We start from the raw sequence: 26004 nt of genomic DNA, 5'->3' as shown, positions 1-26004 counted from the left end.
CTAGAACCACTTGCTGAGTGCACATCAACAGAGAAGTTCAAACCTACCTCCACCAAATGGCCCAAGAGGTTAAAATATTGCATAATATTACCCAAATCTTTGAATAGATACCAAAGGCCCCCGAGATCACTGACCTATTTTCATGGCTGGTCTCTCCAAGTTGGGGACAATGGAAATGGACTGGATTTTAGATTGTTGCTTGTATAATCATAGGATTTGTTACTATAGCCCTCGTCGGATGTTTACTCTCTTGGCTACAACCTGCCATACTCCTAATAACTCCATTAATTACACTTATTAAATATACTAACCAACTTAAAATTAACCAATACCCTGATTAACTTAAAAAATTCAAAATTTTTATGTGGAAAATCTGCTTAACGTAGAATACACCGTTTTAAGCATTTCAAAGTATACATTTGTGTGGCTTTTAACACAATGATTATGTCGTGTGGCTATCACCACTATCTAATTCCAGAACATTTTCAACACCCCCAAACAAACCCATACTCATTCACACTCTATTTTCTGCTAACCCAAGCCCATGGAAACAACTCATCTGTTTTCTCCCTCTATGGATTTCTCTATTCTGGACATTTCATTCAAATGGCATCATGTTATCTATTGCCTTTGTGGATGGCTTCAGTGAGCACACATGTTTCAAGGTTCACCCATGGCCTAGTATGTAGCAGTACTTAATTCTTTTTTATGGCTTATAATATCCTATATTATGAATAGGCCACATTTGGTTTATACAGTCATAACTGGATAGTAATTTGGGTTTGTTCCACTTTTGGACCATTGTGAACACTGTTACTTTGAATGTCTATGGGCAAGTTTGCTCTTTTGGACATATCTACCATTGGCCTCTCCAGGTCAATGGTAATTCTAGGTTTAAGATTTTAGAAAATGCCAAGCTGTTTTCTGCAGTGGCTGCATCATTTTAATTTCCCACCAGTAATGTATGTGGGTTTCTCTTTCTCCACATCTTTACCAACATGTGTTATTTTCCATTATGTTGAATATAGCCTTCATTTTGAGCATGAAATAGTATCACATTGTGCTTTGAATTTGCATTTTCCTAATAATTAATGATACTGAGCAACTATCTTGTGCTTATTGGCCATCTATGTATTTCCTAGAGACATGTCTATTCCAGTTGGTTACCCCATTTCAATGACTTGTCTTTTATAATTGAGTTCTAAGAGATCTTTATATATACCCAAAATAAGAGCCTTCTCACTTATATACGTTGCAAATAGTAGGAGACATCAAAGACCCACTTTTAACAATGGATAGAATATCCAGACAGAAAACAGGAAATAGCAGACATGAAAACATTAAATACTAAATGGAGCTATCAGACACACACAGAACATTTTACTGGACAGCAACACAATGCACACTCTTCTCATGGGCACACAGACTATTTTCCAGAACAGATCACGTGTTAGGTCACAAAACAAGTCTTAACAAGATTAAGAAGACTGAAATAATACCAGGTAACTTTTCTAAACACAATGGCATGAAACCAGAAGTCAATAACAGAAGGAAAACTGGAACATTCATAATACGTGGAAGTTCAACAAAAACTCTTCAACTTAAAAGTAGATCGGGGGCTGACAGGTGCTGTAGCGGTTAAGTGCGTGTGCTTCGCTGCTGGTGGCCCGGGTTAGGATCCTGGTCACGCACCGATGCATGCTTGTCAGGCCATGTTGTAGTGGCATCTCACATAAAGTGGAGGAAGATGGGCAAGGATGATAGCTCTGGGCCGGTCTTCCTCAGCAAAAAGAGGAGGATTGGCATGGATGTTAGCTGAGGGCTGATCTTCCTCACACAAAAAAAAGGTAGATTAAAGAAGAAATCAAAAGGGAAATTAGAAAATAGCTCAAAACATACAAAAAGAAACAATAGGGGCCGGTCCGGTGGCGCAAGTGGTTAAGTGTGTGTGCTCCACTGTGGCGGCCCGTGGTTCGCCGGCTCAGATCCCGGGTGTGCACCGACGCACCGCTTGGCAAGCTATGCTGTGGAGGCGTCCCATATAAAGTGGAGGAAGATGGGCACGTATGTTAGCCCAGGGCCAGTCTTCTTCAGCAAAAAAAAAAATAAAATAAAATAAAAGAGGATTGGCAGATGTGAGCACAGGGCCAATCTTCCTCAGCAAAAAAAAAAAAAAGAAAGAAAGAAACAATAAACACACCAAAACTTCTAGGATGCAGAGAAAGTAGTAGTAAGAGGACAGTTTATAGTGATAAATTTGTACATTATAAGAGAAGAAAGATGTCAAAGAAAGAACCTGACTTACAGCACACAGCATTAAAAAAAGAAAAAATGAAACCCAAAGTTAGCAGAAGGACGGAAGTCACCAAGAGGCAAGTGGAAAAAAATTGAAAGACAGTATGGAAGATCAATAAAAGTAAAAGCAGAGTTTTGGAAAAAATAAAATTGAGAAACTCTTAGATAAAATATCTAGGAAAACAAAGAAAGATGACTCAAACTAAATCACAAATGAAAAAGGAGGCATTACAACGGATGCTTCAGAAAGAAAAAGATCAGAAGAGACTATTCTGAACTAGTGTACACTCATAAATTGGGGTAACCTAGAAAAAATAGATAAATTCCTAGAAACAACCTATGAAAGCTGAATCATGAAGAAATAGAAATCTTTAACAGACCAGTAACAAATAAGCAGACTGAATCAGTAATCAAACACCTCCCAATGAGAAGGGACTTCTCCACTCTGCCTGACCTTAGCCAGCCTGCCCCAGTGCCAGGCTGACTCCCGTGGACCTAGCTGGCTCCCTGCAGGCTTCTGCAAATCCAGGCCCCTGGCTCACCCTGGAGCATGCCAGCTCTGGTGGCCCCAAGCAGCATCCTTGACACCAGGCTCCCACCAGGCTCCTGGGAACCCAGGGCCCCATCTCAGCCTAGGAGCTGCCATCTTCAACAGCCCAAGGTGGCTCTTGTGACCACAAGTGGTGTCCTTGGCACCAGGCTCCTGGTGGGCTTTGGTGAATCCAGACCCTGGCTCACCCAAGGTCCTTCGTATGCCAGGCAGCCACAGGCAGCACCCACAGCCACAGGCAGCTTCTGTAACAGGGCAAACCCAAGACCCCAGTGGGCTCCCACAAACCCAAGACCCCAGGTCACTCCAGCACTTGCTGCTTCCAGCAACCCAGGTAGATTCCATGACACCAGGCTCCCAGGGGGCTGCTGGGAACTCAGGCCCATGGATCACCACACCACCTGCCAGTTCCAGCAGCTGTAGACAGCTCTTACGGAACGAGGCTCCTTGCAGGCTCCCACAAAACCAGGCCCCCAGTTTACCCAGGTGCTTGCTGACTCAGGCGGCCCCAGGCAGCTCCCATGGCACCAGGCACCGGCAGGATCCCATGAACCCAGGCTTCCATCTTGACCCAGTCCCTGCTGGCTCCTGCAGCCTCAGGCAGCTCCTGTGGCCCCAGGATCCCAGCAGGCTCCCAGGAATCCAGACTTCTGGCCTACCACAGCACAAGCTGTCTCTCGTGGTGCCAGGCTCCTGGCAGTCTCCCATGAACCAAGGCTCTCAGCTCATCCCAGCACTGGCTAACTCTCATGGCCCTGGATGACTCCTGTGGCTGCAGGCTCTCAATGAGGACCTGCCAAACCAGGCTCCAGTGGGGCTACTCATGAACTCAGGGTCCCAGCTGTGCCCAGGGCCAGACACAATACCATAGACCCAAGCTTTCCACTCACCCCAGTACCAGGCTGTCCAAGGACTCCAGCAGCAAGCCTGCCCCTGGACACTACCAGATGGCCTACACAGGACCCCTAGATGGGATGACTGTGAAGGCTTTGGTTTGCTAAAGCCAGTCTGTAAAGGGTGGAAGAGGTGCCTACTTCCTCAAATTTGCAGACACCAATGGAGGCCACAAGGATCATGAATAATCAAAAACCCATCACACCCCCAAAGAAAAAGAATAAAACTCCAATGACTGACCAAGCTATGGAGATATAGGAACTATGTGACAAAGACTTCAGAACAACCCTCTTCGAGAAATTCATAAAACTCTAAGGAAACATAGACAGACTACTAAATGAAATAAGAAAACAGTGCATGAACAAATGAGAAGTTCACTATAGAAACAGAAATCATTAAGGAAAAACAAACAGAAATCCTAGAGTTGAAGAACACAATGTCTGAACTGAAGAATTCAATAGAGAGCTTCTAAATCAGATTCAACTGTAACAAGAAATAATTAGTGAACTAGGAGATGTGTCATTTGTAATCCTCCAGTCAAAGAAGCAAAAAGAAAAATGGGAATGGACAGGAATGGGGAAAGGCAGTGTGAATTATGGGATACCATGAAAAGAAATAGATAAGCATTATTAAAGTACCAGAGGAGAAGACAGGGATAAAGGAAAAGAGTGTTTACTTAAACAAAATAGCAGCTGACACCTTCCCAAATCTGGAGAGAGATTTACACATCCAAGGTCCTGAAGCCAATCTGTCAACCTAAAATTTCAAACTAAAACTTTCTTCTCCAAGACACATTATAACAAAACTATCTGAACTCAAAAAAAGGATCAAACAACATGATCAAGTTCAACATGATGCAAATCAATGAATGTGATACACCACATTAATAGAATGAAAGATAAAAATCACAAAATAATCTCAATCGATGCAGAAAAAGCAGTTTGACAAAATTCAACAGCCATTCATGATAAAAATTCTAAATAAAGGGTTACAGAAAGAACATACTTGAACATAATAAAAGATTTACATGACAAAACCCACAGCTAACATCGTATTGAACAGTGAAAGTTTGAAAGCTTTCTTGCGAAGACAAAGAACAAGACAAGGGTGCCCAGTCTCAACACCACTCTTCAACATACTGCTGTAAGTCTCAACCAGAGACATTTGGCAACGAAAAGAAATAAAATACATCTAAATTGTAAATGAAGAATCAAAGTGGTCTCTGTTTGCAGATGATATGATTTTATATAGAGAAATACGTAAGGACTCCCCCCCAAACTTTTAGGACTAATAAACGAATTCACTCAAGCTGCAGGAGACAAAATCAACATGTAGAAATCTGTTGCCTTTCTGTACACTCACAATGAACTATCTAAAAAAGATATAAAGAAAAAAATTCTATTTACAATAGCATCAAAAACAGTAAAATACTCATAAATAAATTTAACCAAGAAGGTGAAAGATCTAGACACTGACAACTATAAGACATTGATGAAAGAAATCAAAGACACAGAGAAATGAAAAGATATCTTATATTCATGGATCAGAAGAATTAATATTGTTAAAATGTCCATGCTACCCAATGCCATCTCAAGATTCAATGCAATTCCTATTAAAATTCCCATCACATTTTTCACAGAAATAGGACAAGCAATCCTAATATTCATATGGATCCACAAAAGACCTCCAATAACCAAAACAACCCTGAGAAAGAAAAAGCTGAAGGCATCACATTCCTGATTTCAAATTTTATTACAAATCTATAGTAATAAAAACGGTAATGATACAGGTGTAAAAAGAGACACATAGACCAATAGAACAGAATCAAAGGCCCAGAAATAAAACCACACACATACACTTTGCTAAAAGTTGATGAGTCAGCTAAGAAGACTCCATGGGGAACAGATAGTTTCTACAATAAATGGTGTTGGGAAAACTGGATAACCACATGCAGAAAACTGAAGTTGGACCCCTATTTTACAACACTCTAAAAGTAATCCCAAATTGAATTAAAGACTTAAATGCAAGACACCAAATATAAAACAACTAGAAGGAAATATAGAGAAAACAGGCCCAAGAAACTCATCTTGACAATGATTTTTTTGGATATAACATCAAAAGTGCAAACAACAAATGTAAAACTTAACAAGTGGGATGACATCAATCTAAAAATCTTCTGTACAGCAAATAAAATTATTGGCAAATTAAGGGGTTAATATCCACAGTATATAAGAAACTCTTACAACTCAACAGCAAAGAAAACAACAAAACAATATGAAAATGGTCAAAGGACCTGAATAGATACTTTTCCAAAGAAGACATAAAAATGGTTAACAGGTACATGAGAAGATGCTCGTAATCACTCATCATCAGGGAAATAAAATCAAAACTACAATGAGATATCACCTCACATCTGCTAGAATGGTTATTTTCAAAGAGACAACAGACAACAAGTGTTGACGAGGCTGTGTAGAAAAGAGAACACTGTGCACTGTTGGTATGAATGTAAATTCCTACAGTCACTATGGAAAATATTTGGAATTTTCTCAAAAAAATAAAAATAGAAATACTATATAAATGAGCAATTCCCCTTCTGGTTGTATATGCAAAGGAAATGAAGTCACTATTCTGAAGAGATATCTGCACCCCTATGTTCATTTCAGCATTAATCACAAACTGAGGACGTGGACACAATCCATGTGTCCATCAATGGATAAATAGATAAAGAAAATGTCAGACACATGTATATATACATGAAATATATAATGGAATATTATTTAGCCATGCAAGAGAATGAAATCCTGCATTTTGTAACAACACAGATGGAACTTGAGGCATTACGCTAAGTGATATAAGTCAGACAGACAAAGACAAATACTATATATTCTCACCCATATGTGAAATCTAAAAAAGCCCAACTCAAAGGAATAGAGGCTAGAATGGTGTTTGCCAGGACCTTGGGCGTGGGGGAAACTGGGAGAGGTAAGTCAAAGTGCACAAATTTCTAGCTGTAAAATGAATAAGTTTTGGGGATCTAATGTACAACATGGTGACCATAATTAACAATAATATATTATAGACTTGAAAGTTGTTAAGAGAGTAGATCTTAAAAGTGATCGCTAGAAAAAACAAGTTAATTATGTGAGGGAATGGAGGTGCTAACTCACTGTATTGTGGTAATTCTTTCACAAATCATCATCTTGAACACCTAAAACTTACATGTGTTATATGTCACTAATATTTCAAGAAATATAAAAAAAAAAAATATCTCTCAACAAATTAAAACCCAGGACCATATGACTGCAGTGGTGAATTCTACCATACATATAAAGAAGTTTTAAAAACAAGCCTTCTTACACTCTGTCAAATATTGAAAAAGAGAGAATACTTCCAAACTCATTTTACGATGCCAGAATTACCCTGATACCAACACTAGACAAGGACACTAAAAGAAAATAAAATTACAGACCATTACCTCTGATGAACATAGATACAAAAATCCTCAACAAAATACTAACAAATTGAATTCAACAGCGTATTAAAAGAATTATACACTATCACCAAGTGAAATTTATTCCTGATATACAAGGGTAGATTAACACACAAAAATCGATCAATGTAATATGCAACATCAAGAAAATGAAGGGGAAAAAACGTGACCATCGCGATTGATGGACAAAAACCAGTTGACAAAATTTAACACCCTTTCATGATAAAACACTCGAGAAACAAGGAATAGGAGAAAAAACACACAGCAAACACAAAACTCAGTGATGGAAGACTGAAAGCTTTTCCTGAAAGCTCTAAGATCAGGAACAAGGCAAGGATGCCCACTTTCACCACTTCTATTCAACACAGTACTGAAAGTTCAAGCCAGAACCATGAGGCAATAAAAATAAATAAATAAAAGTCATCCAAATTGGAAAGAAAGAAGTAAAACGGTCTCTGTTTGACGATGATATCATCTCATATGTAGAAAATCGGAAAGACTCCACAAAAAGCCATTTGATCTAACAGAGAATTCAGGAAAGTATCAGGATACAAAGTCAATACACAAAAATCAGTTGCATTTCTATACATGAACCATGAGCTCTCTGAAAAGGAAATTACAAAAACAATGCATTTATATCAGAAAGAATAACATGCTTAGGAATTAACTTAACCAAGGAGGTGAAAGGCTTGCACCATAAAAACGAAACATCTCAGAAAGAAATTAAAGAAGACATACATAAATGGACAGATATCCCATATTCATGGATTGGAAGGTTTAGTATTGTTAAAGTGTCAATATTACCCAAAGCAGTCTACAGATTCAATGTAATTCCTATCCAAATCCTAATGATGTTTTTTGCAGAAATAGAAAAACCTGTCCTAAAATTCACATGGAATCTCAAGGGACTCAGAATAACATAAACAATCCTGAAAAAGAAGAACAAAACTGGAGGACTCACACTTCCTGATTTCAAAACTTACTACAAAGCCACAGTAATCAACAGTATGGTATTGGCATAAAGGCAGACATAGAGACCAATGGCATAGAATAGCTAGCCCAGAAACAAACCCTCACATATATGGTCAAGTGATTTTTGACAAGGGTGCCAAGATAGTGCAATGGAGAAAGGTTTCTTGTCAACAAATAGTACTGGGAAAACTGGATATCTGCATGCAAAAAAATGAACTTGGACCCTCATCCAACACTATATACAAAAATTAACTCAAGGATATAAATGTAAGACCTAAAATAAGAAAACTCTTAGAAGAAAACAGGACAAAATCTTTATGACACCGGACTTGCAAATGATTTCTTGGATATGACACCAAAGGCACAGGTAACGAAAGAAAAACAACGGACAAATTGGACTCCACGAGAATTTTATAAGTTGGTACATCAAGAGGCACTGTGCATAGAGTAAAAAGGCAACCCACAGAGTGGGAGAAAAAATTTGCAAATCATATTTCTGACAAGAGACTGGTATCCGGAATATACAGAGATGTCTTAAAACTGAACAACTAAAAAACAAGCCAATTCAAATATGGGCAAAGGACTTGAAGAGACAGTTCTCCAAAGACTTATGAATGGCATATAAACACATGAAAAGACGCTCAACACCACTAATCATTAGGGAAATGCAAATCAAAACCACAATGAGACACCACCTCACACCCACTAAGATGAGTGCTACAGGAAAGACAGAAAACAACATGTGTTGGACAGGATGAGGTGAAATGGGAATCCGTGTACACTGTTGATAGGAATGTAAAATGGTGCAGCCGCTATGGAAAACAGTATGAATGTTCCTCAAAAAATTGAACATAGAATTATCACATGATCCAGCAATTCCACTTGTGGATATACACCCAAAAGATCTGAAAGCAGAGCCTTGAAGAGATATTTGTACACCCATGTTTATAGCAGTATTATTCACAATAGCTAAAACGTGGAAACAACCCCAGTGTCCACTGACACATGAATGGATACACAAAATGTAGTATATCCATACAACAGAATATTATTCAGCATTACAAAGGAAGCAAATTCTGCAATATGCTACATGTGTATTAACCTTGGGGACATTATGCTAACAGAAATAAGCCAGTCACAAAGAGAAAAATACTGTATGATTCCACTAACATGAGGAACTGAGATTAGTCAAAATCACAGAGATGGAAAGTGGAATGGTGGCTGTCAACGGCTGGGGGGAGGGGAGAAGGGAGATTTACTCTTTAATAGGTATAGAGTTTCAGAATCATAAGAGTTATGGGGATGAATGGTGGTGATGACTGTGCAACAGCGTAAATGTATTTAACGCCACTGAAGTATACACTTAAAAATGGTTAAGATGTCACGCTTTTTGTTATGTATATTTTAACTCAATATACAAAAAGAAAAAAAAAGAAATTAGCTATCAAGGCACAAAAAGACATAGTGGACTTTTAAATACATATTGCTAAGTGAGAGAACCCAACTGGAGAAGGTTATATACTCTGTTCCATAGTTTTCATATATTCCAATCACGCGGCATTCTAGACAAGGCAAAACCGTAGAAACAGTATAAAGATCAGTGTTGCCAGGGGTTGGAAGGCAAGGGATGAAGAGGCAGAGCACAGGGAATTTAGGGCAATCCAATTCTTCTGTAGGCTCTGTCATGGTGGATACATGAGATTATGCATTCGTCAAAATCCAAGTACGTGACAGTGAGACAGTGAACCCTAATGTAAACCACTGACTTGGTTACGAACACTGTAGCAGCATCAGCTCCTCACTTGTAAGGAATGAATCGCACTAACACAGGTGGTCATGCAAGATGTTAACAGTAGGGCAAACTTTGGGGGAGGAGGGAGATACGCTCTGCACTGTCTGCTGAATTTCTCTGTCCATCTAAAACTTTCCTAAAAACAATCTATTAATTAAAAATTAATCAGTGGAAGGTAGGGAGTGGGTAGAAATATGGAGGAAACAAGAATAACAGAATATTAATAAGTGTTGAAGCTGGGTAATAGGGACATGGGGAGCTATCACACTTTTCTGTTTAATTTGTGTATGTTCAAGGTTTTCCACAATAAAACATTTTTAAAGCTCCAGGTTAAATCTAGATTATATGTACAAAGAATCAAAGAATGTGAAGAAAACACATTTTTGAAGCAAGTACTCAAGGGGTACACTGAGGGAACGTGCAATCACACTGGATAGAGAGTGAACGTCCTGGTTCCACCAGGAAGGTTCAGAGCTCAGTGAGCAAGGCAGGCGACAGCACAGTCAGGGAAGTGACAGATAATGAACACGGAAAAATGTTCGCCCTCACTGGTCACAGAAATGTCAACGATGGGCCCTGACAGAACTGCCAGAGGATTTACAACGTTGTGACACTCACAGTTAGAGCGGGCTCAGGGACAGTGTACCACGTCCTGTGAGAAGGCCAATCACCACCGGCTTTCTGGAGGGCAAACCTCTCAAACTCTGGAACTTGCAGGCCACTGGCCCGGCTGTTCTGTTGTACAGAATCTGTCCAAAAACAAAGGTATTGGGTAAAGATGATAGACTGAATAAACACATGTAGAGCCCCTTGACATAAAGTCCTTAAAAAATGACCCAAAGATTCCTTGATTGTTGAACAAATTCATAATAACCCTGAGAACCATCAAGAGAGCCGACATTTTGAGGAAGACATCAGAGAGAGACAGCAGCTGGTGACCGGTGACCCCAGTGGGGAGCTCCTGGTGGGCCATGGAAACCAAGTCAGAGCGCCCTCTCCCTCTCCCCCTCCTCCCCCTGCCGCTCACCTAACACCTCCTGCATCGCCCCTCCACTCCCAGCCACTGCCCACATCACTCTCCAGGAACACAGGAACAGAGGCACAGGGTGCCCTTTCCACCAGCACATCTGTCCTCTTGTTCTCTGCACCTCCCCAGGCGGTGAAGCCCAGCCCTGCACCTCCTCAGGGCCCAGCATGCTCCTCCCTGACCCTCAGGCTCCTCCTCTCCATCAGGTCCTACCTGCAGCAACTGTTAGCTCATCTCCACCTTACAAACAAAACTCTTCCTTGGACGCATGCTCCTTTTTGGCTATTGTCCACTTTCCTGACTCCCCTTCATGGCTAAACCTCTTAAGTAAAGTGTCTCATCCCTACTGCCCTCCCATGGCTCCCCTTCACCCACTCTAGACCCAACTTCATTCCCACCCTCTCAAGGAGACTGAAGTCACCAGTGATCCCCTGTGGCCAAGTCCAGCCATCTTTTCTCCATTCTGATCAGAGCTGTATCCCACCCAGCAGAGCACCCCTCCTTTCTGCAATACCCTTTTCCCCTCGTGTCTCCTGCGACTCCATGCTCCACCGTTTCAGTCTCCTTTCCTGGACCCTCTTTAGCTGCACCTCTGCAAACACTGCCTGTTCCTAGGCTGGGCCCTGGTCCCTTCTACAGCTGCAGTGTCTCCAGGAGACCTCATTCACTTCCATGGTTTTAAACATCTCTGACCTCATCCTGACTCTGCAGACACACTGATGCAACTTTAAGAGGATAGGTGCTGGCTCCCCAGTGTCAGCACCTAAGAAGTATTTCAGACTCGATTCCTTTCAAAATTTTACTGTCATATGAGTTCCAAAATAGCATCAAATATTTCCAAAAAGGAGGAAAAATTTGGCAACAATAAATAGTAGTGAACAAAGTAACCAATAAAATGTCTACTTGCATATAACCATCGTTGCTTGATGGGGAAAATAAGAACATAGAATTAAGTAAGATCAGACAGTCTCGAGCTGGGGAGTGAAAGGTGATGAGTTGGGAGTGTAGAACACAGGAACTGATCAACTCTAAGCATTTACAGAAAGAGAGGCAGAAATGGTTGTTCCTAAAAGCTGAAAGACACCCACTAGAAGAATAGAAAAATCATGAGAAAGCCTAACAAATTAAAAATTAAATTAAATGGTAGACTCACATTCCAATTTATCGATAATCACAATTGTAAATGGATCAAATTGCTCTAGAAAAAGATGAAGGCTCTCAAGTTAAGTTAAAATATAGTTATAAAATAAAGAGATATAATATGGTTGAAAATAAGGAGATAAATAAGACTTTAAATGGGACAAAAAGGGGTTCTCTGTGTTGATAACTGTCAGGAACACTTATACACCTAACAATATGGTCTTGAAACATAAAGCAAAACTGGACAAACAAGAAGACACAGGCACCTCAAGAATCACAGGGAAACCTACCTTACCTCTCTTAGAAATCCACATGTCAAGTGATACAGTAAGTTAGGAAACAGATCTGATGATGGACACAAAAAAGCTAGATCTAGACTCAGCCCAAGGGACAACAACATAAGCAACTAGTGGAGAGGAAACATTCTTCTCAAACCACAATGAAACAGTCACCACAATGGACTGTGTGCTAAGCCACAGTGAAATCTCTAAAGAGTCCAAAAAGCAGAAATCTATGTGACCATATTACCGGACCTTAAAGCAATAAAAGTAAAAAATAATCACAAAATATTGGCTCCCCTCCCCCAACCTATCCACTTGAAAATCTATCCAAACGCTTCTAAATCTCTCAGGTTAAAGAGGGAATCCAGACAGACAGGACAACCTCTTTAGAAATGAATAGCAATGAGAGGAGCATGAGACAAATCTATGGCGTAGGGACAAAGGAACAGAAGAAGGGACACAGCCTCCACTGCAGGTATCAGGGAATATCAACTGTACACGAAGAAGCTGAGCACTTCCCTCCAGGAGCCAGAACAACACCACAATAAAACCAACATCAGCAGAATGAAGTGAGGATTCACAAGACAGGAACAACAATGTAGACCTGAGCAATGGAGTCAAGGGCTGACTGTCTGGAAAGACCTGTACCAGTGAGAAACCTTGAGCAATCTGACCAAGAGGAACAGACAAAGGCACGAAACTGTACCATCAGGCACAAGAAACTACAGAAACAGCTTTAACGTGATAGGAGAACATAGGGGATAACTCTGACCAGGACATCAGCGGTCCTCAACTGGAGATGTCCTTCCCCCGGGATGCATCTGGAAACACGCAGGATGGGTTTTGTTTCTTGCTTTGTGTTTTCTTAATGGTTGTTGCCTTGGGGGTCCGGGAGGTCCTGAACAGCCTGTCACATAGAGCCGTTTCCCTCCTGAAGTGTTACTGACATCTGGGAAGACAAGCACTGATCCAGATTAAATGAACAATGTGGTAGGGAAATGTTCTCCATGGGTGTATAACAGGCAAAAGATGGTACCCTCAATACATAAGGAATATCGAGAAACCAATGTTTACAAGGACTAAAGTGTAAAAGAGCAGGAAAATCAGAAATGTAGCCAATAAACACACCAACAATATTCCAACCTATTTGTACAGGTAGAGAAATATGTATGTAAAACACAGGAAATAGTCTAGGAGATTACACACCAAATTTTACTACCAACAAGGAATAAAAGTTGGGAGGTATGTGAGAAATAGGAGTTTTTACCACTTGTTAGCTTGTATATTTCTGGAGTGTTTTAATTTTTACAAAAGAGAATGTATTCTACTCAAAAAGATGTTTCAAATTTTAAAGAAATTATTAAAATGTTCAAAATGACTTCAGTTCAAGGATATTCATTAAAACATGAAGGGAAAGAACCCCCCCATGACTTTAAGAGTCTCCTGTAACTATTCTTTTTTTTTTTTAATTTTATTTATTTATATTTTTATCCCCAAAGCCCCAGTAGATAGTTGTATGTCATAGTTGCACATCCTTCTAGTTGCTGTATGTGGGACGCGGCCTCAGCATGGCCGGAGAAGTGGTGCGTCAGTGCCCACCCAGGATCCGAACCCAGGCTGCCAGCAGCGGAGCGTGCGCACTTAACCCCTAAGCCACGGTGCCAGCCCCCCCTGTAACTATTCTAATAGTTACTATGTCGATTTTATTTCACATTTACATCCTAACTCATTGGAATTTACATTTGTTTGAGGGATGCAACAGAAGCTGATTTTCTCCTGTTCAAGTGGAAAACCAATCGTCCAGGAACCATTCATTGCGTAGGTCTGGCTTTCCCAGCAGACCTGCAATGCCTCCTTCCCCACCTGCTAAACCCTGACAACTACCGGTGCCTCTCGAGCACCCTAGAGCGAGCGGGGTGAGCCCTGCAGCCTGGGCTCCCTGTCTGCGAGGGGCGGCTACCAGCAGAGCCTTCTCCCAAGACAGCAGCAGGCATGCTGCACACAGAAGTGCTCAGGGGCCGTCTGCTGCGGAGCAGGAAACCCCTCATGATGAGCAGACAGTGGGGGAGCCCTGAGCACCGGGACTGACCTCGGCGGGGGGCAGCAGGCTGCTAAAGCAGGGAGCCCCTCCCTTCAGCTCGTACAGCTCCTCCTGCAGCTTGTGCACCTGGCTGTCGGCGGCTGCCCCTCTTCAGCTCGCCGTTCTTCTCCACCTGCTCCCGCAGGCGGCACCCGTGCTCCTGTTCCCCAGGGAGCAGAAGCAGTAGGAGTGCAGCAGTCGAGGAGATCTTGGGCCCCCAGTGCTGACAGGATGACTCAGCTGAGGGACAGAGGGCTGGTGTCGCTGTGCTCGCCCCGCACAGCTTCTGCGGCTGGCTTCAGGGTGACATCCGTCGGAGGGTGGAGGGGCTCTGGGAGGGTTTCTGAGGCATCATTGTGAATGATGAACTTGGGGGTTCTGGGCCAAGCTCTCATCAGGCCCCAGGCTGGTCCCGCTGCAGCTGGGCTCCACATCCTTCTTCAGCCTCTTTTGGTCAACAGCCTCTCAAGGGACAGATGGCCTCTCTTGAGTGTGCTCTGAGAAGAAACTGTAAGAAGGAAGCCAGCCAGTAAATCTGCATGCCCCGATCCTGAGGGATAAAGTCATCCACGGAAATGCCACTCTTACCCGGCAGGCCCTGGCTGGGAAGAGGGGGTCTCATCGCCAGCATCTACAGCAGACGTGTTTGCATCTCCTTGGCTGCCTAATACTGTGGAGGCCACACTGTCTCCTGGAGTTCCTTCCAGAGACTACGCCCAATCCTGACTGGCAGCTTCCTGGGCGGCACTGGGTGCGTGTTCACCCTGCAGAGCCGGTTACTTCCACTTGCGGGACCACGGCTGGGCCCTCAGCTTTTCCCTCAAGGACCACAATGAACCTGCAGCTCCTTTCCCATCTGCTTCACGCGCATGTTCCTCAGGCCCCCGGTGGCCTTCCTGATGTCCTTTCTCCTGGGGTGGCTGCGGCCTTCAGCCCCCACGTCTCAGTCAGGTGGAAGATGGAGGGCGTGGCCATGGCTTGAGCACATAGTACTGATCCTCCAGCCTTTCCTAGAGCTGTTTTTGGTGAAATATTCAGTACAGACGAAAGAATGCTTAGTGGGGTCCAGTCACCCCTGTGAACAGCTTTTAACCACTGGACCAGACGTTTTGAGCCCAGTATGTGGAGCCTGCAAGGATAAATGAAAAAGTAATTAGAAAGAAAGAATTAAATGTTTCCCCCTAAAATAATCAGCTATAAAAGCAAAACAAGTGCTTTTGGGAACACCCACACCTGTAGCCACTTTGCCCATTTAAACCTTTAGTAAAGATTTAAGGAACACCTGCTTGCAACTTATTACTGGAATAGAAACATGAAAGACCCACTGTCTAACTTAAGGAGGTGACCGTCTGTAGGGCAGAGAAGGAAGGAAGGTGAGGACCTCCTCCCAGGCTGTGGTAAGTGCCCTGTAGGGACACAGACGTTCTGGCAGATAACACAGGATGGCATCAAGACAACAGGAAAGGCTTCAAGAAGCCTCAGAAATAGTTCTTAGAAGCTCATGGCTGCCCAATCCTCCTGCTGTCCCTAGGATGCAAGACTTTGGGTGCTAAAACGGGGACGGTTGGTCCCCCTATTTCAAAGCCAGGCCAGGTGTTGGCCAGCAGAGCCTCCCAGGCACCCAGCAGGGCGCCTGGCCCCAGCTCTGCTCAAGCAGCTGAGGATGCGAGACCACCGCCAAGGGGAGGTCAGCCCCAAGAGCTGTGGATCAGTATTACTCCTGTCCTCCTACTACCAGGAGGAAAGCTGCTTCCTGTACAAAGCAACCAGCCCCTGCAAGGTACTGACCAAGACACTTCATAATCTCTTCTCCTCATTAAGGTTAAATCTCTATTTAGACCAAACTGTGCACGTCGGGGGTTGGGGGGGTCTGTCCCGAGGGCTTTCTGTTCCACTTGAGGTCATCTAACCCCCCTGAGACCACTGTGGACCAGACCAGGTGGATACTAGGTCCTCAGGGATTTCCAAGCAACATGACTTTCTAACCTTTCTCAATGCTTTGTGACTAGTTACCAAAGGACTCCTATTTCATTTGCCCCCAGACCACATTAGACCATGACACATGCCAAGAGCCACCTTCTCTGCAGGGCTTTGCGTCATTCTCAAAACAGTAACAAAACTTTTGGGACACAGGCTCTGAAGGAAACCGTCAAGAAAGCAGGGTGGCTGACCTCTGAAACAAGCTCATGTTACTAGTTCTTTGGATAGATTGTAACAACTTCCGAATTAGAACAAACCACTGTAAACCTTCAATAAGACTACAGACAACAAGTGGCATTCAGGTCTTTCAAAATTCAATAACAACCTGCAACATGAAACAAAATGATCTGCCGGGAGGTTTTCAAAGTAGAATGTCTTCAGCGCACTGTTCTGGGACCTCCAGTGTGGAGTCCGCAGGAAAGGACTCATTGAACTAGCTGAATTCCAGAAGCCCTCATGAAGGGAGCCAGGCCAGGGGGAAAGCAAACCCCTCACCCTGCTGTAGGAGCCCAAGGACGATGTGTAGAGAGGAGCCCCTTCACCGAGTCCCCGAGGTAAGCCTCCCGGTGAGGAGTGGGCCGTGCCCTCCTCCACCCAGGATGCTGTCAGATGCAGAATCCAAGTCCACATGGTCAGCCTCCCTATGAGGAGTGGACCGTGCCCTGCTCCCCCAGGATGCTGTCAGATGCCCAGTCTGCAGGGTCAGCCTCCCCGTGAGGAGTGGGCCTCGCCCTGCTCCACCCAGGATGCTGTCAGATGCAGAGTCCCAAGCGTAAGTCTCCCCTTGAGGAGTGGGCTGAACCCTGCTCCTCCCAGGATGCTGTCTGAGTCCAAGTCCACAGGGTCAGCCTTCCCATGAGGAGTGGGCCTTGACCTGCTCTGCCCAGGATGCTGTCAGACACCTCTCCAGCACTCACCTCCACCTGCAGAGCCACCTTTCCCTGCACTGCCAGGAACCTTCTAGCAACAGAGCATCTGGGAGGTGTATCCATCCAGCAGGTACAAGCTGCATTTGCTCAGCCACATTCCTGATTGCAGAGATCAAGGCAGGCTCCCTGCCATCAAAAGAGCAGAAAAGTCACAGCAAATCCAAGAAGATAGTGACCTAAGGAAGAGCGTTTCCAGACTATCCTGTTACTTGACATTGTTAGCCCTAGCCCAAATCAGTGGAGAGCAGGGTGGCTGCAGGGTGGGGGTGAGAGGGTGGTGGAGGCCATAAGGTGGGTGCTGGTGGCTGTGGGGTGGCCATGGTGGCCCGAGGTGCCCCGAGCAGAGACGGTGGCGCAGACCACAGCTACACAGCACCCAGCGCTGACTCACCTGCTGGACAGGCCCCGAGCACAAAGTGCTGCCCACCTCGGGCTGGACCTCATGGGGGACTGACTGGGCAGTGGCGGCCAGTTACCTGTGGAAGGAGACGGTGGTTTCTCCTTGTTGCCTGGCCAATGGGAGCAGATCGTGGCCGCACAGCGAACACCATCTCAGGCCTCAGGCTGTTGCACCCCCAGGCTCCGTCCCCCTCCTCACCACCCTTGAGTGGGACCACCACGAGGGTAGAGCTCTGGGCAACACTCTATGGGATGTGGAACTGGTCCCCGTGGCCTACAGGACAGCAAGATGGCAGCACTTACTCCAGCCACCCCCAGTGCACAGTTCTGATCGTTCTTGAGCTTCTGTTAGTGTTTCTTTATATAAAAACAAGCCATTGCGAATGCATGCTTTTCTTTGCATGTTTGTCCTTGTAATGAGCAGTCAGACTCCGCACTTTTTGATGTGTGCTGACAACTTACGCCTCTCCTCTCCCTCTTCCCCTCATGTCCACACCTGGACAAGCTGAAGAGCAAGTCCAGAGTCTCCCTTCTCTGGCATTGGCTTCGGATCCAACCACACAAGCCCCTGTATGTGTGCAGAACTCTCGCCCTGGTCTAAACCCTGGCAAAGATTTCTTGCTTTGACCAAACTTTAGTCAGGATCCTGAACCATTTCCTAGGTTTGTGTGTGCACTTCCTTGTAAAATCCAGTTTTAGTAAGAACCTTGCTAAATCAGTTTAAGCAGAACCCACACCCGTAGATCTGATCACCCTCGAGATCTGCTTGGGCTCCTCCACGTCCCCCACCATCCCTCAGGTGGTGTCTGATAACTCTGGCCTGGCTTCGGTAATAATCTTGTTAGGTCAGGTTAGCTAGAAACCCCAACACTTGTTTTTTCTCTTAGTAATTTTCCATCTCCTGACCCCCACAATGCTGCCTGGCCGTGAATGCTCACTTGCCCATGCTGCATTCAAAGTCGAGCCCAATCTCATTTCTCCCCAGCTGTGAATCCCATCACAGTGGTCTCTACATATTGCAGTGGTTCTGAATAAAATATGCCTTACCATTTTTTACAAGTGTCATTGAATATTTTTTCTTTAAAACCTCCAACCACGATAAAAACCCAGGCCTGGCTTCTTTCCTTGCTCCCTCAAGCCATTTCAGAGCTGCTTGTGATTTTGGCCCTGCTCTCCGCAGAGACGTCTATTATGTGAGTCATAAGACTTTCGCTAACTTCTGTGTGTGTGTGAAGGGGGACACACACCAGCATCAGTCTCTCCATGGCAACCATAGCACTTACCAGTGAGCAGTCATATTTTGAAAGGAATCTCTTTCTCTGGGAGGTAGGTCTCAACAATGAGTTCAAAATATTCAGTGAACGATGTACTAAACAGATGTGCTGTCATCCAGGCTTTATTGTTCCATTTGAGCATTGACTCTAAGTTAAAGTCACCGGATGCATTACCCCTAACAAGAGAGCGAGACTGTACAAAGGCCCGGGGGGGGCTGGATTGGAGGGGGAGGGGAGAGAACAGGATCACTTAGAGGAACCAGAGGTCAGAGTGTGAGACAGGAGTTGGAGAAGGGGCCAGAGCAGTCGGTAACAGCACAGCAGCCAGGTCAAGGCCCTGTGCACCATGTCTGGGAGTCAGGATCTTCTAATTGCAGTCAGTGTGGGAGCCCCATTTCTGCTTGGATCTCTGGGGGACAAGAAGGCAGTGTCTTACCACGTCTGTCTGTCCACAGCTCCCAGACCCTGGCCAGGGAGCACGAAGCACTGATGCAGAAGTACTTGCATCTGCTGCAGATCGTGGAGAAGAGAAGACGGTGGCCAAGCAGCTACGGCAGCAGATCGAGAATGGGGAGATCAATATCGAGTGGCTGAAGGCAGAGGTGACTGCTGGCTAGGGGTGCAGAGCAGGGTGGCCGGGGTGCCCAGGGCACAGGCCCAACACCTCACACTCCAGGCTTCAGCAGGATCGGGGGGGCACATGACCGGCAGCGGGGACCAGCTTCCAGCCACAACTAAGCCAGTCTCCAAAAGTAAATTTAGTGATGCTGGCAGAGTCGGAAGGGCCTTAGTCAGATCTGAGTTCAGATCTGCCACTTGACAATTGCAACTTGGAGTGCGCCCCCCCCATCCTCTATGCGTCCATTCCTTCATCTATAAAACAGCCTTTTTATACTTGCCTGACAAGGTTGTGAGGATTGAGTGAGGTTATTTATGGGCGAGTTTTTATTTACTCCGCTGATGACCACATTGAGTAAGCATCCCCACATTATAAGCTGAAGAGTTCGGGGACACAGAGTCCCTGGTAAGTCATCATAGTGTGGGCTGCTGGCTCAGTTCCAAGCAGTCGTTCTCTCTGCCTGTCATAAGAGCTCCTACAGGGGCTCACTGGCTCCAGGCTCATCGGTCTGGAGGCCATGCTGTTGCTAAGTTAAGCCTTCTAGAACTTCACTACTCAAAATGTGGTCCATGAAGCAAGAGCATGTTAGAAATGCAGAATCTCAGGCCCTGCCCAGACCTCCGGAATCAGAATCTGCACTTTCACAACAGCCCAGTCGATTGCCATTTACATTAAAGCTTGGGAGGCGCTGGCTCTCTGTCCCTTAGACGCCCCTCACCAGCTGTCTACCCCAGCGCCGAATGATCTGATTGCCTCTCCCCCCTCATCTCACCAGTGCGCACCAGATGCTCAGAGCCATTTGGCCACGTCACACGAGGACCGTGGACTCTGAGCTGAGGATGGGAAAATGGAAACAGATTCTAACGAGGGTCGGATGCATGATTTGTAGGGCCTGAGGCAAGGGAAAAATGCAAGGCCTTGGGTGGAGTCGGGGAAGTCGACCTCCCCTTCTCACAGCCCACCAACCCACCCATGGCAGACAGGCGATCCCCCAATTTCAACCTCCAACCTCCTCTAACCTCTGTGCCATGATACACTTGGTACCTAGATGAGGGGTGGGCAAGATGTCCCTGCTGAGTCACCCACCTAGTGCCCAGGCATTGTCCCTCACCCTGCCCTGAGACACCTTCGGAATTGCACTGCACCCACTCTTACTGCACCTACACCGAGGCTCCTGAAGAGGGTTGAGGGTGACTCACGGAGGGATGTGAGTTTTCCTTGCTGACTAGACCCATTTTCTCCCAGAGAGAGGGTAGAGGAGGTCATGGGTTCTGGGGTGCCAACGTGTGTGGAGCAAGCAGCTGAGAGACCATCCCAGTGAGGCAGCAGGAGGCAGGAACACATGGGGGCTGAGGCTCCAAGCCCCTGGGGTGTGCTCCATTGTTCCATCAGATGTTACTCATGAAAACAAATAAAAGAGAAATGGTTAAGAACTACAAGGTTACAACTGCGGAACTTGAAGCCCCAAGCACGGGGCCCTCTGAGCGTAGGACCCCATCACATGACTTTGAAGCCAGCTCTGCCTGGAATGTTCAAAGACCTGAAGTTGCCAATTCCACCTTATCGTGCTGCTGCCAAGCTCTGAACTGATGGTCATGTCAGCTCGGAACTTGAGGTTGAACAAAAGTTTCAGATTCCACACACCTCCTCTACCCTGCACCAGGCACTGTCAGACATGCTTCCTTAGTCAGTCCCCATAGCTATAATCATAGGATTGAACGAGGAAGGGGGCTAAGAGAACTCAAGTCACCTGCCCAAGCTCACACAGCTGGGAGGTGGCACAGCCAGGACTAGAACCCACGTCTCCTTGTCTACTTGCTAGTCTTGCCACTCTACTCATAGCCTCTTCCCATGTCGCTCCTGGGATGGGGGCTTGTCCCGAGTCTAAACCATCTAGTTCATTCTGAGATCTATCCTAGCCCTACACATATCCCTGAAACCAAGCTGAGTCGTTGTTAGGGACCAGGGAATAGGTCTAGGGACCAGCACCAGGTTAGTGGCTTCATGATCGAGGGTGTCGGGTGTCATTCATTCACTCACTCACTCATTCACTAACTGCCTAAGATCAGCTGACCACTGCCTCATCCTCTTCCCCAGGCTCCTCTTCCCCCATCACTTGGGGATCCAGCCAGTGCTCCCTGGTCATGAGCTGTGCACATCTTGGCCTTTGCACATGCTGGGGCTTCTGTTTGGAGTGCCCCTGCCACCCCCACGCTTCCCTGCCTGGTGGGATCCTACCAAGCTCGAATGCCTCCTCCTGGGGACTCTCATCCCAGAATGTTCTCCTTGCCCCCTGCTCCCACGGCTTTCCCACCCTCAGCATGCCATGTCAGAACCAGGTCCTTGGGTGTCTGTCCCCAACCCGGCCTGGTGAGACCTCCTTGAAAGCAGGGGTGTCCTTTATCACTCTGTCCCTTCTGCCTCACACATAGTAGGTACTCTGTAAGGGCTTGATGAATGAATGGGCATCAGGCTTTGTGGCAGGCAGTAAAGAGATGGAAGATTCTACCCTTAAGGTCTGATTGAGGTAGAGTGTGATTGGTGCCATAATAGAGTTTGTAGTGTGAACCCAGCTAGAAAATGAGTCATTTTATGGCCAAAGAAGGTGTGGGTTCATGTCGCATATGGCCTTGAAAGGTTTCAGGGGTTGGTAGGCCAGAGAAGGGGTGGGTGCAAAAGGCAGGGCCCTCTCTGGTGCTGGGGAGCACAAAACTGGTCAGTTTTGAGTGAAAGTGTGTGTGTGTGTGTGTGTGTGTGTGTGTGTGTTTGTCAGTGTGACAGCAGAGGCCTGTTTGGTGGGAATTTGGAGCAAGGTTTTCAACTGAGTGCATTACTCTCCAGGGCAAAGGATTTCTTTAAGAAGACTGAAAGATCAGCTTGGTAAAGCCTTCTGGCTGTAGTCTCTCTCTCTCACTGTCTCTCACTCTCTCTCACTCTCACTCACTCTCACTCACACACACACATCCACATCCTGCAGGGCAGAGGGCACTTGTGTGCTCTGGAGGGGCTTTAGGAGGGTGAAACAGAGCCCATTTCCCAGGAAGTAGGCCATCAGGTAGGCAGGAGGCACTGAGAAGCCAAGTAAGTGATGAGTGACGCCCGTGACAAAGATAGAGTGTCTTAGAAAGTCAGAGCTGGGAGGGATCTGAGAACTCAGAGGTCCACAGAAGAGGGAGGACTTATCCAAGGTTACTCCAAGGTCACTTCCAGTGCTAGAATCCAGGCCTAACCTTGGGTCTCCTGGCTGCAGATCCTTGGCCTGTGCCTGCCCCACAACTTATTCCTTCCTTGCTGGGGAGACGGGCCAGATAAAAGGTGCATGTTCGGGAACCACTGTGTCACCTGGATGGCCTCAAGCTCTCATGGTCCACCTGATAGCCAGAAAAACTCCTCAAGCCCCATCCCACTTATTCCTGAGGATTTTCAGGGTCTTCCATTTTCATGGCCACGTCTGGCTTCCAATTCTGCTCTCCTGTCTTCTTGTATCACTTCCCACAGTGGCTGCCCTCACTCAGTCTTAACTGCTCCTTACCCCCGTATGGGCACTCCTTGTGTCCATCAGGTGGAGCTAGATTCTGCTGCAATTACAAACAGCTCCCAAGTCTCAGTGGCTTAAAACAACAAAGATTGCTTTTTCTCTCACACTGTGTGTCCATTGTGGGTTCCGCTCCACAACATTCTCACTCAGAGTCAGGGTCACAGGCTGATGGGTCTCCCACAATCGGGAAATTCACCAGTCCCATGGCAGGAGAAGCAATGTGGCAAATGGTGCCTGACAGCACTGCTCACATTTCATTGGACAAAGTGAGTCACTTGAACACACTCAACTTCAGGGGCTTGGGAAGTACAGTCCTGCCCTGTCCCAGGAGGACAACCAGAGTATCCAGGAAAGACCTAATGACACCCAACTGGCTCCTCTTTCAGTCCCCAAGCCCCTGACACCAGCCAAGTATAGACCAGACTTTCTGAAAGGGTTAGATACAGTAGAAGGGGTTTGCAGTACTGAAACAGAAAATGGCTTAAAGGTGAATAGAAGACATCCTTGCCCTTCTGTCACTCAGCCTTTCCTGCTGCACGGATTTCTTGCTGACCTCCTCTCCTCACACTGGCCTCTCTCCACATGCTTCCAACACCGTTTTGTTGGTGGTGGGGGTGTTCATAATCTTTTTATCTGCCAAGACCCTCGCCCCCGTCCAGTGATGTGTTGGAGCTGGCTTATACCAATTTGCAAGTTTGTTGTGAAATTTTCAAGACTCTTTCAAGCTTGTTATTCGCCCTTTGGTAGCATAAAATGGGCCAAGGTTGGAATGTTTACACCATGGAAATCAGCCAGTGCTACCAGTCAGAGTTTATTTTTCAGAGAGCTGGTCATTAATCCTTTACCAATATACCCTTGTATACACTTTCTTCAGGACCAGCTAAATACTTTGCTGGGTCCAGTGCAAAATGAAAATGCAAGGCTCTTAAGAATTTCAAGGCAACAACAACAGAGCCTGAAACCAGGCATTAGGCCATTCTAAGCGGGCTGTGGACAGGTCACACATCAAGGACATTGGCCCTGTCTCTACTCCATGTATACTCTCCATCCCTGGAGCCCCCACCCACAGCCATGTCTCCCTAGAGGTAACGGGAGAGCATACCCAAACAAAAGTCTGCACAAAATTTATTAAGCAAAACTATCCAGCTCTGTTTAGTCTCTTCTTTTCCATCTAAACAGCCCTCTTGGGCCTTATCTTTTGTAACCAAAAAGCTCCAAGGACCATCTAAAACAAAGGGAACATCCTCCTCTGCGAAGAATCCTCCCCTTCTCTAGAATCTTCAGTTTGGCACCATTTCATTGTTTTAATAGCTATTTTTCTCCCATTTATGATTGGAAGTAAGTTGGGATGGCTCAGGCAGCTCTAAAGGGCAGGGTAGGAGTTTAGAGATGGTGGTGATATTTTCCTGACTTGGTAGCACTCAGAATCCTGCAAGCCGGACTCTGCAACAAACTGCAGAGATCTTTAGTTCAGGGTTTAAGGTAAAACTGTAGCCATGGAATCAGGTTTGCAAACCAACTTTGACATGGAGAGGGCCGCCTTGACCCCTCCCCAGTCAGCCCCTCTGCAGGGCCCACTCTGTTGAGTCCTGTTTCCCACGTTCCTCCTGCCATCCCCAACCGTGCTGTCCTGCACTCAACACCCTGTCGTACTCTGCATCTTTGTTCACACCATCCCCTCTGCTCCAATTCCTTCCATTCTATAACACACTTGCTGGGCTCCTTTTTTTCTTTGTGAGGAAGATAAGCCCTGAGCTAAAATCCATGCCAATCCTCCTCTTTTTGCTGAGGAAGACTGGCCCTGGGTTAACATCTGTGCCCATGTTCCTCCACTTTTATATGGGATGACACCACAACATGGCCTGACATGAGGTGCATCGGTGCAGGCCCGGGATCCGAACCCGGCCCACCAGCAGCGGAGCTTGTGCACTTAACTGCTACACCACGGGGCCAGCGCAGTTGGGCTCCTATTTGTCCTGCAAAACCTCTGGGTAGCGCTTGTGGCTTCCATGGTGAGACCCTCCCACTGCAGGAGGTGTGCACCTTGTTGGAGTATAAGTTACCTCTGTGGGTATCTGACCCTCTTCTTAGGCTGGAAGCTCCTCCAGGGAAGGCATCTGACTTATCCACCTCTGGCTGTGTCTCACCCATGCCCAGCATGGTGCCCACCACAGAGACTCCATCAGGACATGCTGACAGGATTGGCACAAAGGGAGACAGAGATGGGCATCTCTTAGGCTTGGAAGAGGCCAGAGGGAATGGAGAATGAAGGAGAGAGAACTGAGTTATGTGGCAGATGTTGGAAAAGCAAGAAGTACAGAGATCTTTAGCAAAACTTTGCTAACAAAAGAGAGAAAACCCAGGACTAATTCCTCCACCAATGACTGCACTGACTAAATGCATTCTGGATTAAAGACACTGTCTCCAGAGAGGGGACTGGGGTGTGGCAGGAGCCGATGAGCAGTGCTGCTAAGGAGTGTGACAAATGAGGGTTTGCCTCTGATGGGCCAAGAAGGTCAGACTGTGGGGTGGAAAGTGGGCAGGGCTCAGCTGAGACACCAGGCATTGACCCAGTTGGGCAGACAGAGCTGGACTCTAGCTGGCGAGTTGGGGTGTAAGCCAAATTCCAAACTCTCCATGGACATCGTTGACAAGGGTCAGCTGAGCAGGCCCTGATGTCAGCCAAGCAAACCCAGATCCAAAGCAAATGCATCCCCAGAAGGGACCTGCAGGATAAGGGAAAG

General features: G+C 45.8%; 1 protein-coding gene across 5 annotated transcripts in view; it reads right to left on the bottom strand.

The window, feature by feature from the left end:
* Positions 1-26004, bottom strand: part of LOC131420603 (ral guanine nucleotide dissociation stimulator-like) — a 71601-nt gene that overhangs the window by 20874 nt on the left and 24723 nt on the right. The window contains exons 1-2 of one of the 5 annotated variants that reach the window (XM_058566797.1): positions 14531-15073; positions 10612-10742 (exon numbers count right to left, since the gene is read on the bottom strand). The gene's annotated coding sequence lies outside the window, so the exon portion shown is untranslated. Of the gene's footprint in view, positions 1-10611; positions 10861-13213; positions 13926-14530; positions 15074-26004 lie in introns of those variants that run through there. The other 4 variants (XM_058566799.1, XM_058566798.1, XM_058566800.1 and 1 more) reach the window with 4 other exon arrangements.

Source organism: Diceros bicornis, chromosome 23, assembly GCF_020826845.1.
Source record: "Diceros bicornis minor isolate mBicDic1 chromosome 23, mDicBic1.mat.cur, whole genome shotgun sequence".
Lineage (NCBI taxonomy): Eukaryota > Metazoa > Chordata > Mammalia > Perissodactyla > Rhinocerotidae > Diceros > Diceros bicornis.
This window is presented reverse-complemented; position numbering and strand designations above follow the sequence as displayed.